The sequence below is a fragment of the Pipistrellus hanaki genome (assembly GCF_964339955.1).
Source record: "Pipistrellus hanaki genome assembly, chromosome: X".
NCBI lineage: Eukaryota > Metazoa > Chordata > Mammalia > Chiroptera > Vespertilionidae > Pipistrellus > Pipistrellus hanaki.
The window spans coordinates 15,011,071-15,025,167 of record NC_140524.1 but is presented as its reverse complement, the minus strand read 5'-3'; positions in this window follow the sequence as shown (position 1 = coordinate 15,025,167).

Sequence of the window (14,097 nt, the reverse complement as noted above, 5' to 3'; positions counted from 1 at the left end):
AACACCAAGAAGTTTGGCTGCCATGGGTTGGTGGGAGCCACGCATGGCCAGGATCAGAATCACTGGAGCTCATTCTGGACTTGGATTAATTTTTTTTTGCATGTATCTGTCCTATTTTCCCAACACCATTTATTGAAGAGACTGTCTTTACTCCATTGTATGCTCTTGTCTCCTTTGTCAAATATTAATTGAGCATAATGGCTTGGGTTGCTCCCTTTTTTTATAAACCGAAAATTGAAGAAAGAATGAAGTCAATCTAACTTCAGCCTGTGTTTACAACAAAACCTCTTTCTGTTTAGTTAAAAGCAGATCTCCTTTTTTAAAAAGGAATCTTGTTCTTATTAAAAGAGCAAATATATTTCCAAATGTTGTGACCATTATTAAAATCAGTAGGTGCGCCGAAACCGGTTTGGCTCAGTGGATAGAGCGTCAGCCTGTGGACTGGAAGGTCCCAGGTTTGATTCCGGTAAAGGGCATGTACCTTGGTTGCGGGCATATCCCCAGTAGGGTGTGTGCAAGAGGCAGCTGGACGATGATTCTCTCTCATCGATGTTTCTAACTCTTTATCCCTCTCTCTTCCTTTCTGTAAAAAATCAATAAAATATATTTTTTTAAAAATAATAAAATAAAATAAAATCAGTAGGTGCAAAAAAGCAAAAAGAATGTTTATTCTTAAAAAACAAAGCTCGCCCTTCTAGCTGAGAAAATCAGAATCCTTTGATTCAATCTAAAATTTATATTCTATGTATGGTTATGTACTTTTAAAGAAATAAAAATAGAAACTATTCAATGTGTTTTCTTATTTTTATTTAAATATTTTTAAATATATTTTTTGATTGAGAGGAATGAAGAGGGATAGAAACATTCATGTGAGAGAGAATATCATTCTGCTGGCTCTTGCATGCCCCCTACTGGGGACCAAGCCCTCAACCCTGGAATGTGTCCTGATTGGGAATTGAACCAGCAACCTTTCATTGCAAAGGATGATTCTTAACCAACTGAGCCATCCTAGCCAGGGATCAATGCTTTTGAATACCACAGTTCTCTCATTTTATTTTCTTATTATTAACTAGTGACCCGGTGCATGGATTTATGCACATTAAAAGGAAATTAATTAGAAGTTGACTGTTTAGGCATGACTGCGCAAGATGGACCAGACAAGACCTGGAGCCAACCTCCTGTAGTCCCTCCCCAGCATCTGCAGAGTGAGCAGGACCCCTCCAGCAGGTGGGGTCCCTAGGCCTGGCCTGCATGAATTAGGCTGAAATTGGCTCTTCAACATCACCCAAGGGGTCCTGGAGTGGGAGAGGGCACTCTGCAAAGTTTCTGTCATATAGGTTGTGGAATGCAAATGCAAGTGTGTACTAAAACAGATTTGGGGGTCAACAGTGCCCGAGCAACATAACCCAAAGCCAAATGTGGAATCGCAGGGCCCGGCAAGGGATCAGTCTCCCTCCTCTCTGGTTTCAGGGTGAGTCACCAGAGAACAACTGCTGCCAAATCACTGCAGCTCAGCAGCTCCTTCATTGAGCATCTGTCCCCTGGTGGTCAGTACACGTAATAGCGACCAGTCAGTTGGTTGGACACTTAGCATATATTATATATATGAATGGATTCTTGCTTTGACATGCATTTTTTTTTAAATTGTGGATAATGTTACCATAGCAATGATTTTTCACTCTAAAACCACTTAATCTTAAAGCAATATGAGACTTTAAATATCAAGGTGATCCATATTTAGAATTAATGCTGTGCTTGACTATACCAATAATTGTTGGATGTGATAGAAAGAAATGGAGGTTTAGTGTTTGTTTTTTGCTTTTTATTTTCTTCCAGTGTTTCTCACCTGTCAGGCATTGTCAGCATGGGGGAAACTATTTTCATGATATGTCAGCATAGATGCTTATGCTGCTGGCAACACATGAAAGTGATTAGCTGTGTGCAATTCACATTTGTTTGCACACTGGGGATCTATGGAAGAACACAGAGATTCCCATGTTCCACATTCTAATGCAAATATGTACCAAGAAATAGATCAGCGAGTATGGCAAAATATGCCCCTGGGTAAATCATTTCTCCTCTGGTTTGTTAGGCTCTGAATCCAGCATCTGATAAAGGACTATCTTTCAGTACCAATACTATTGTACTGTTTGGATATGGCTTTTGGGGAGTAATCACTATTGTTAGAAGCAGTTAATGCAGGTGTTGTTTAGGTTCAGAGCCAGCTTAGGTGCTTTTTCTTGTATGACCTGCTTTTGACTTGGTGTTCATTTACTAGAATCCAGTTACCTGTACTGAAACACAAATGTATATATTAGAGTCCCGGTGTAAGAAATGCATGCATCTGTGTGGCCCCTTCCCTCTGCCACCCAATATTCATGTATTTATGTATAGGTGTGTATGTATGCATATTTTTGTTAATCCTCACCTGAGGATATTTTTCATTGATTTTTAGAGTACAAGGGAAGGTGAGAGACAGAGATAGAAGCATGGATGTGAGAAAGACACATGAATTTGTTGCCTCCTACAAATGCCCTGACTGGATTGGGCTGAAACAGCACCACCGACAAGGCCTACTGCTTGCAGCCCACTCGGGCTCAGGCATTGAGCATATGGTGATTTTCTGTTTCTGATTCCACTTCTGGTAGAGGTCCCACTGTAGAAGCTGATGATGTAGCCACCACTTTCTGTCTTGATCTTCTTCTTGTCCTACTGTCCTGACTGTTCCACAAACTGCTTCTTCCTACAGTCCCATCCCACTTGAGCTGCTGTCAGCCCCTGGTCAGGATCTAGACCTCATCCCCCATCAGGTCTAGGGCAGCACTAGCCACCTGCTGCTCAAAGGTACCCCTGTCCCCTCCAATGCTCAGGCCCCATTCACTGTTGAAGTCCTTGGACTGATAGGGGACATAGAAATCCTGGTCCAGTGGCCCGGCTACCTCTTTCCACCTCTTGGCTTCCTGCTCAGGTCGTGGCTGCCAGTCCATACCCTCTGTGAAGACATCCTCCATGCTCTCTCCTGCCTCCTCCTCCTCCTCCTCCTCCTCCTCCTCCTCCTATTCTTTCCCAGGCTGCTCTACCTCCCTGCTGGGAAGCTTAGGGATTGGCCAGCCAGGCCATCCTGCTGCTCCTTCTGGCCCTACTGAAAGCTGGCAATGACATTGCAGTCCTTCTGATGCTTGGCCCACATCACCTGGCTGCTCAGGTACCAACTGGAGGTGTTGATCTCAAAGATGGTCGCCCACAAGCGGTACTGCTTGATGCTGTCCACCAGCCTCAGCTGCTGCAGCTTCTCTTCCCTGAAACTCGAACTGAAGAGGGGATGCAGGCCCAGCCCCTTTAGGTCCAGCTTCTTATCCAACTTGTTGGACTTTGGCGAGGGTGCCGGCCACCAGCATGCATACTGCTGCTGGGCATTGTCAGTTGTGATGGCCAAGCTGGCAGCTCCAATGATGCCTCCAAGATATTCTGAAGACCACACTCCTCACCATCCACTATGCTCTGTGGCACCCAGACCAGCACACTGTCCATGCTGACTGTAACTGAGGGCTCCCTATGGTGGCCGGCGAGGTGAGAGCACAGCCCAGGAACAGGTGCAAGTGCAGCAAGTAGGGGGCCTCATCTGGGGCTACCAAGTAGTAAGCTGTGCCACTTCGGCCAGTCTGGGCTACATGACCCATGCACTATAGAAGGAGCTTGCCCTTGCCGGAAAGCTGAAGTTGACATTGTCCAGCAGCGGGATGTGGAAGTCCCGGGCCCCCTGGTCAGGCACTATGAGGTTGGAACACTTGCCGTGGGTGACCTTGGCCAGGTCGATTTTGTGGGCTATCTGTTCCAGGGCACTGTAGTTGTGGGGAGACCAAGTGGCCCAGTGGGACTCAAATGCTGAGCCCAGTGTGGGGGTAATCGGGGGTGGGGCCAGCTGTGGGGAAAGGCTGCTGGAAGTTGGGAGGGGGGGAAATTGGGGTCGGATAGGGCCAGTTGGCTTCTGAAGTGTGTGTCATAGTGACCAGCAGTTCTGCCATTCAGTTGATTTGCATATTAGCCTTTTATTATATAGGATTTGTTGGTATATGCTAAAATGAGAACCACAACAGAAATACAAGTTAAGTTAAATTAATAATCCTTATATATAAAATCCCAGGGTCCATAATAACTGAAAGCTTGACCGAACACTGGAAGTCAGTCTTGCAATCAGTGCTGGGTTGCTGTGGCAACCCAACACTGACTGCCACCACTGTGGATGTGGCAACCCAGCACTGACTGCCAAGGGGCTATGGATCAGGCCTGGAGAGAGGCCCAGAGAGAGAGGCAGGGTCTGATCCACAGCTGTTATTCAGCCCCTGCCACTCTCTTTCTCTCTGGGCTTTGCTAGCAGCTGCACCTCTTTTTCTCTAAAGGCCTCTGCAGGGACTGCTGATCAGCTCCATCTCTCCGATCAAATCCAGAGATAGGCCCAGAGATGCTGACTGCCATAGAAACCAACCAATTAAAACCAAATCTGGGTGAACTGTGAGGAGCCAATGGCTGCATAGAAGGTGGGGCTTTTGATGCTGACTGGCATAGAAACCGACCAATCAGAACCTAATTTGGGTGAACTGTGAAGGCAGAACCTAAGTTGGGGGCTGAGGAGGGGTTTTAAAGGCAACAGCTGTTTGGTGTAAGGTGTAAGAAAACAGTTCAATTTTTTCATGACCAGTTTGGTATTATAGTGCATATGGCTGGCTATCAGTCCAGATATAGGGATTATGAGTTTTTGTCTGCCAAGAGCATCTCCTCCTGCTGAAAAAGGCTCCCCCCATTTAAGCAATCATATTCTATATAATCTATAGTAATAAAAGACTAATAGGTTAATTAGACCAGGTCGACAGGCCATCTTCCAGACATCCAACTTCCTCTCAGACAAAGCCATGGTGGTGAGGACCAAGTCAGAGGCAGCTAAAGGCAATCAGGCTGGCAGGAGAGGGCAGTTGGTGGTGAGATCAGGCTGGCAGGGGAGGGCAGATGAGGGTGATCAGGCAGGCAGGCAGAGGCAATTAGGTGTGAGATCAGGCCAGGCCAGCAGGGAAGAGCAGTTGGGGGTTAGATCAGGCAGGTAGGGGAGGGCCATTTGGGGTGAGATCAGGCCTGCAGGGGAGGGCAGTTGGGGGCAAGATCAGGCTGGCAGGGGCGGGCAGTTAGGGTCAATCAGGCAAGCAGAGACAGGGGTGATCAGGCTGGCAGGGTAGAGAAGTTAGGGGCAAGATTAGGCTGGCAGGGGAGGGCAGTTGGGGGTGAGATTAGGCAGGCAGGGGAGGGCCATTGGGGGAGAGATCAGGTCAGCAGTGGAGGGCAGTTGGGGGCAAGATCAGGCCAGCAGGGGAGGGAAGTTAGGGGCAATCAGGCAGGCAGGCAGGCAGAGGCAGTTAGGGGTGATCAGGCAGGCAGAGAAGTAAGGGGTTCCCAGACAGGCAGGCAGAAGGGTTAGGGGTTATCAGGCAGACAGGCAGGTGAGTGGTAAGGAGCCAGCAATCCCACATTGTGTGAGGGATGCCTGCCGGTTTAGGCCCAATCCAACAGGGGTTCCTGATTGGAGAGAGTGCAGGCTGGGCTGAGGAACCCTGTCCACCCCCCCCCCTCCCATGCACGAATTTTGTGCACCACTAGTAGAATCATAAATCTGGGTTACTTTCTTCCTGTTTACTTGACAGATCCTGAGAAATGCTCCTAACATTAGCTATAGGCACATGAGGATCTGATCATCTCCTATGACCCACCTCCCTTTCCCCCTCTTACTCTCTGCTCTAGCTGCACTGAAAATACTTAAGTCCTAAAACAGTCATTTTCTCTCTCTCTCTTTTTAAAAAATATATTTTATTGATTTTTTAAAATTGATTATGGTCTCACATAATTGTCCTTATTCCCCCATTCCCATTCCAAACCCCTGCCTAGATATGCCGCCCCCCCACCCCCATTGTCCATGGGCACTGGCTAGGCCCATATGTATGCACACAAGTCCTTTGGTTGATCTCTTCCCCTTACCCCCATCCTCCCTTACTTTACCTCTGAGCTTTGAGTCTGATCGCTGGTTCTCTTTCTCTGGGTCTGTTTATGTTGTTCATTATTTCCTCTAGATGTCATTTTCTCTCTTGCTTTAGGGCCTTTATACACACTGACTCTTTGCCTAAAATCTAACCCACTTATTCCTTCTGTGCTGATATTTTTACTCAGCCAATTCCTATTTATTACTTAGATCTCAGTTCAAGGTAATTTCCTCTGAGAAAGTTTCCCTAAACCCATATTAGGTAATAATCCTTGTTATATTTCCTCATGGCACCCTGTGTTCTCCGTAACATAAACTCTTGATTACTGAAATTGTTCAATGTCTATATCCTTTGCTAGACTACAAAATCATGGTTGTCAGGAATCTATTGTTGACTGTGTTGTTTTCAGTGCCTGACTCTTAAAAGATTGGGGTCTGAAATGTTTCTTGGATTAGGGAATGAATTACAGACAGCTTTGCTGGTAGAAAATTAAGGCTGTTTTATTGGGTTGAAAAGCCTTCTTTAAGATAAGCCACCTCTGGAACCTGCAGAATCCATTTAAAATGTGTCACTGAGTATTTTTTTCCATTGTGAGTTTTATTTCTGTTTATGGTGTAAGTTGGTGGTCAAGTTTCATTTTTTTTTTACATGTATCAGTTCAATTTTCCCAACATCATTTATTGAAGAGACTGTCTTGACTCCATTGTATGCTCTTGCCTCCTTTGTCAAATATCAATTGAGCATAATGGTTTGGGTTGATTTCTGGGTTCTTTGTTTTGTTCCATTGATCTATATGTCTGTTTTTGCACCAGTATCATGCTGTTTTGAGATCAGCAGCTTTGTAACATAACTTGATGTCTACTATTTTAATCCCTCCAATTTTCTTCTTATGATTGCTGCAACTATTTGGGGTCTTTTTTAATTCCATATAAATTTTTGGAGGTTTGTGAAATATATCATTGGCATTTTAATGGGATTACATTGAATCTATAGATTGCTTTAGGTAGTTTGGACATTTTAATGAAGTTGATTCTACCAATGCATGAATATGGTACATTCTTCCACTTGTTTACATCTTATTCTATTTCTTTTTTCAACATCTTGTAGCTTTCCGAGTACAAGTATTTACCTCCTTAATTTTTTTTGGTGCAATGGTAAATGGGATTGCTTGTTTTCATTTCTCTTTCTGTGAGTTCATTATTGGTGTATAAAAATGCCATAGATTTCTGGGTGTTAATTTTGTATCTTGCTGCTTTGCTGAATTCATTAATTAAATCAGGTAGTTTCTTTTTAATGGAGTCTTTAGGGTTTTCTATGTACAATATCATTTCACCAGTGAATAAGACAGTTTTACTTCTTTTCCAATTTGGATGCCTTTTATTTCTTCTTCTTGTCTGGTCTTTATGGATAGCACTTCCAGTACTATGTTGAACAGGAGTGGTGAAAGTGGGAATCCCTGTCATGTTCCGTTCTTATGAGAAATGGATAAAAAACTTAAATGTAAGACTGGAAACCATAAGATACTTTAAAAAATCCATAGGCAGCAGTGTATCACATATAATTTGTAGCAATATGCTTACCAACATATCTCCTAGGACAAAATAAAGATAAAATAAACAAATAGTACTACCTTAAAAAAGAACTTCTGCACAGAAAAAAAAAATCAACAAAGTAACAAGGAAGTCCACTCACAGGAGAACATATTTGCCAATGTGACATTTGATAAGGGTTTAATCTCCAAAATTTATAGGGTACTCACACAACTTAACAAAAGGAAGATAAACAATACAATAAAAAAAATGGGCAGAGGACCTAAATAGACACTTCTCAAAAGCAGACATAAAAAAACCAAAAGGTATATGAAAAAAATACTCAAAATCACTAATCATCAAAGAGATGCAAATCAAAACAACAATGAGGTACCACCTCACACAAGTAAGAATGGCTATCATGAAAAAAAAAATCAACAAATGGCAAGTGCTGGTAAAGATGTGGAGACAAGGGAACCCCATACACTGCAGGCTGGTGCAGACAATGTGGAAAATAGTAGTGGAGTTTCCTCAAAAAACTAAATATTGAACTGCTATATTACCCAGTAATCCAACTCCTAGGAATAAATCCCAATAAATGAGAAACACCAACCAGAAAGAACATATGTACCTCTATGATCATAGCAGTACAATTTACAATAGCTAAGATTTAGAAACAGCCTAAGTGCTCATCTGAAGATGAGTGGATTAAAAAAACTGTGGTTCAGGCTATCATCAACAAATCAACAAACAACAAGTACTGGCAAAGATGCAGAGAAAAAGGAACCCTCGTGCACTGCTGGTAGAAATGCAGACTGGTGCAGCCACTGTGGAGAACAGTATGGAGATTCCTCAAAAAACTAAAAATGGAACTTCCATTTGACCCAGTGATCCCACTTCTATGAATATATCCCAAGAAACTAGAAACACCAATTAGAAAGGATATATGCACCCCTATGTTCATAGCAGCACAATTCACCATAACTAAGATTTGGAAACAGCCTAAGTGCCCATCAGTAGATGAGTTGATTAAAAAACTGTAGTACAGTCTCTAGGAGATTCTTGATGGCGAATGGCAGGATGGAGGTGAGGGAGAGCAAATCAGTGAGTGAGGGGATGAAAGGAGAGTATGTGGATGTGTGTGGTGAGTGTAGGGGTGAGTGAATGACAGTTAAATCCCCGCAAGAGCAGCAGGGGCTGGCAGACCAGACTCTCTGGACTGAGAGAGACTATCACTGCTGTGGGAACTCCTCGGACTATGGGACTCAGGCATGGAGACCACACCATCTACCCAATCTCAATAGCAAAGGGTAGACTTAGGATGAGGGACTCTCCTCAGTCTTAATAAGATAAACTGAAATTTGTCTTGGATATAAGCTAAATTCTGAATATGACTCAGAATCACTACACAATGGGCATGTATTATTCAATATTGAACAGAAAAGTGGTCATAATAGAAGTGATTGTTTTACCAGAACTGAATATTGACAACTGAGTATTGACAAATTTCTCAGAGGTCTTTGTGCACAAATAGCTAGGCTTACCTGTAAATAGTTATTTGGGGGGATAACAGTCTAGGGAGAAATGGCCTGAGCGCCATCTAGTGTAAATGCTGTTAGAGTAAATGTTCTTGAAATGAGAAGAACTCACAAGTGCCTTCTAGTGACAAAGGGGAAAAGTACTCCCAGGATTGGGTTGCCTGAAGTCTTTTGTGAACTAAAGCTATTCTGGTGACAAATACCACAGGATTTCATTTATATGTGGAATCTAAAGAACAATATAAATGAACAAATAAAACAGAAACAGACTCTCAGATACAGAGAACAAACTGATGGTTGTCAGAAAGAAGAAGGTGTTGGGGTCTGGGTGAAAAAAGGTGAAGGAATTGAGAAATATAGATTGGTAGTTATAAAATAGTCATAGGGAGTTAAAGTACAGCATAGAGAATATAATCAATAATATTGTAATAACTGTGTACGGTATCAGGTGGGTACGAGAAATAACAGGGGGAAGAGTTTGTAAAGTATATCATTGTCTAACCACTATGCTGTAAACCTGAAACTAATATAAAATAATATTGAATGCAAACTGTAATTGAAAAAATAAATAAAAATAAAGCTAACCTGGTGCTGATAAAATCAGTTAATTACAATATCCTATATATAGGATTTAAGTTGCCTTCCCAATTGTGAGTATATTATAAGGTATCCCCTTTGGGTTGAGCTATGAGAAACCTTAGCCTCCTCTGACTCTCCTCTTTAAATTGAGCTATGAAAATAATTTGCCTTCTCTGACTCTCCATCCATCTTCCATTCCTTAAAATATGACCTTGTCCATTGAACTCCAAAACTTTGCACATGTTTCTCATACCCTTCTCTCAACATAAATAGCAGATTGGATAAGATTAGATTTTTTTAAATATATAGGCCATATCATGTCATTCCTCTGCTCAAAACCATCCCATACTTCCTCATTTCACTCGAAGCACAAGTTTCTTCATCTGAGAAATGGGGATGATAATAAAACCCTTTTTAGAAGGTTGTGGCAAGAACTGTCTGATAAAATACTTATTCCCAAAAGAGGCCAGGCATATGGTAAAAGTTCCATAAATATTGCCTTGTTACTATTATTAAGATGGAGAAATGTAGGCTGATGATGGCTTGGTCAAATGGTTCTAAAGAACTAAATAAAAATTGTACTGCTTGAAGAAGGTAGCCAAAGCAGCTCAAGCCTATGCCCACACCTTTACCAAATGAATACATAATTAATTGGCTTAAACAGTAAAATCAGAGATGATATGTAGGAATAGCAGCAAATGGGAGAGTCAAGGTGCTCAAAGTTCTCACCAATCAGGAATGATGGGAGGGATACATATAATGATTAAATATAGAATTTCAAAAGACACCAGAATAAGAGAGATATGGTTTAGTAACAGCATGTACAAAGATGACAGGAGATTTCATTCTCTACAAGTTCAGTAGAAATGAGAAATGCTGTGTGATGGCTAGAAGGGCAAATCTGAGTTCAACTGCATTAATAAAAGTGTTCATTCATAATAATAGATGGTCCAGATCCACCTCCTGTATGCCACTGAAGCAGTGGGCTCATCTCTGGGCAGAACCCTTTAAGAGACACATGCCTAGAGAGTAGACACTCAGATGGTGAAGGGATGAAACATATGAGAAGCCATATAAAGGCCTTAGGATGTTTAACCTGAAAGTGTGAAGATATGAAAGCATTGTCTTCAAATCCCTGAAAGGCTGTCATGTGAGAGAAGGAACAAACTTATTCTGTTCCTTGTTTTGGATGGTGTCATTCAGCAAATACGGAGGACTTAAAAAAGTCTCAGGGAGACAGATTTAGTTTTGAACAAGGAAATCTTCTCCGATTTGAAATTGTTCCCCTATGTTAAGTGCTGCTTTGTGATGTAGTCAACGCCTTTATCACCAGACTGTCTAGTAGAGACAGGTAAGGAGAATATTGCAAATGCTATTCAAGACTTCTGGAGAAGTTCAGCTAATTGCAAAGCTTCCAGTCCTGAAAATCTATGAGACAGCTGACAAAGGATAAAATAATCTTGAACTAGAGATGACATAGATATAGTTAGAATGCAATAGATACAGAAAAGTTAAAGACAGATACAGCAAGAAAATGAAAGAAGTTTGAGGTGCAAAGGGTTTGTTGCTAATCAGACTAGGAGACAAGACATCAATGTCAGCCCTGTCTGAGTCTTTAAGCCACCTCCTTACTAGTAAGGCTCAGGGCCCAGAACCTTTCCAAGGGTGAAACTCTGGGTGGCCAGGGAGACACCCTGAGGCAGAGTTTTCTCTATTCCACACTCACTCTATTACTAAGTTGGTAAATTTATAAGCTACAATTCTATTTCGGTTTGTATTCTTCAGTTTTGGTTAGTTGCTCAGCCTGGAATCCTAGCCTATTGGCAATACCTTAGTTCAGTGGTCAGCAAACTCATTAGTCAACAGGACCAAATATCAACAGTACAACAATTGAAATTCCTTTTGAGAGTAGCAAACCAACTTCTGCTCGTGGGCCAATAAGTTCCAATCACAGTGTATGTGGGAGCCCTTAGGTGGTATTTTGTGGAAGAGCCACACTCAAGGGGCCAAAGAGCTGCATGTGGCTCGCAAGCCACAGTTTGCCGACCACTGCCATAGTTTTTGGGGCCTTGACCCTGATTAACCAACAGATAAGCTACACAGAAGATGAAAGTAAGGGTAGCTAAGGAAGGGTCAAAGCAGGATTTCCATTGCAAATATTTGTTTATATATTGCTTGTGTTCATAATACAATAAAGTAGACAGGGCATCTATTATACATTGTAAGGGAAGAATATGATTCTTATCTATGTCCACTCAAAGTAGAGATTTATCTTCTTGGGTTGAGTCAGTGTATTCATTTAGAAATGTGCCATATTTTTCATTTCGGTGAAATCGAATTTATCAGAATTGCTGCATAACTTGACTATATATGAACTGCTGTCTGTGAACTTTCAAATTTGATACATCCAATTATCAATAGTAAAATCAAGTTTTGATGAACCATGTTACAAGAAAGACTGACTTATTTTATTTTAATAGATTTTTAGAGTAGTATTTTAACTAAAAATTGATCAGAAAGTACAGGATTCCTATATACTCCCTCTCCCCATCGCAGCTCAGTTTCTTCTATTATTGTTTTCATTAGGTTCACCCTTTATGTTGTATGTTATATGTACTTTGCCAATTGCATCATTTCATGTGTTCACCATTACAGAATCATTTGGGTTATTTCATCTTCTCATTGTAAGTCAACATTCATGTTCATTTCTAAATTTATGATCTTATTAAGAAAGAGATACCAAAAATTGTATAATCTTCAGGCCCCAAAGAACCTAGTTCTGGCCCTGAGACCCAGCTCAGGACAGCCAAGGGGCCTTGAACTCCAGAGTCATCTACACGTCCTTGACTAGAAATTAGAGGACAATCTAGATTTCATGGTTGGCACACATAGTTATGAAGTTACTAAAAAACAGGCCAGAGGGTGGCACCATAGTCAGAGGCCAGGTTCTTGGGCCAAGGAGGTCAACTTCTGGCAGTCCAAGTGATGTCCCCACCAAGGATTACTCAAAACTGAACAAACAGTCAAAAAATCAGTTTCTCTGTTTTCTTTTAACCCAATAGCTCAAGCCAAACAGTAAGGCATCCTGATGGAAAGCCTCCTTTCTTTTCAACCTTATCAATCAGCAAGTTCTGTCAATTCTGCGCCATAAATATCTATTGAATCTATGCAATTCTCCCTGTTCTCCATTGTCACCATGTCAGTCAAGTTCTATCTTCTTGCACAACTTCAGTATTCTCTTGACATGTCCACTAGCATCTCACCTTCTAATCTTTATCAATACAGCAGCAATTATGAGAACAGCCTGATCATGTCACTTCTGTGCTTAAAACTCCTAAGCGGCTCCCACTATTAATAATAATTAAATTCAAGCTTAACATGACATAAGGGCCCCTTGTAACATGGTAATCTAGCACCAATTGACCTCTCTATCTTAATTTAACTCTCACCTTTCCCCTCCAGTGAGAACTAGGTCTTAGTAACTCCATCCAGTCAAGTTCTCTTTTCTCTCAGCCTCCATATCTACAGTTTCCCGTTGCTTAGAATGCTCCTCTCACTCCACCCCCAGCCCACAAGCTAACTCCCACTCAACTTTCAGGAGTAAACACAGATATTACATCCTCCAGAAAACCTCTCTAGATGTGTTACAACTGGGATAGGTGCCTCGTCCTGTGAATTCCCACAGCATTTGATTGGCTCCTATTATAACAATAATATGTGCTATAATTACCAAGTTTTTATAGTATAATAAGTCAACCAGTATAGAGATATATAAGAAAAAATAAGCTTCTAGAGATTTAATTTGTTGCTGTTAATAGTTCCATTATACCATAGTAAAATCTACTATAATTTATTGAACCATTCCTCTATGGATAGACATCCAGGGTGCTTATGCAGATATTTTGCTGCTATAAACATCTTTGTACATGCAAAGACTTTTATTTTTGTCAATTATATTCCAGAAAACTGAAGGTTATGCATTTTTAAATAGGTATTGCCAGATTAATTTTCTAAAAAAGAAGCAATTCACTTTATCACCAGCAATGTATGAGAGTACCTATGCCCCATAGCCTTTTCAGGATTGATGTTACTCTTTATTTTTGATCTGATGGGGGAAATGGCATTTCATTGTTTTATTAATTTGCATTTCCCTGATTATTTGAGAATGTTTTTATATATTTATTGGCAATATATTATTTTCTTTAAATTAAAAAATAAATGTCATGGGCCTATTTTTCCATTAGATCCTTTTTTTTTAAATCCTCACTCAAGGATATTTTTCCATTGATTTTTAGGAAGAGTGGATTAGAAAGAGGGAAAGACAGAGAGAAATATCAATGTAAGAGAAACACATAGATTGATCGCCTCCTGCATAATTACTGACTAGGGCTCAGTCAGGAAAGGTGCCCGTGACTGGAATCAAACCCA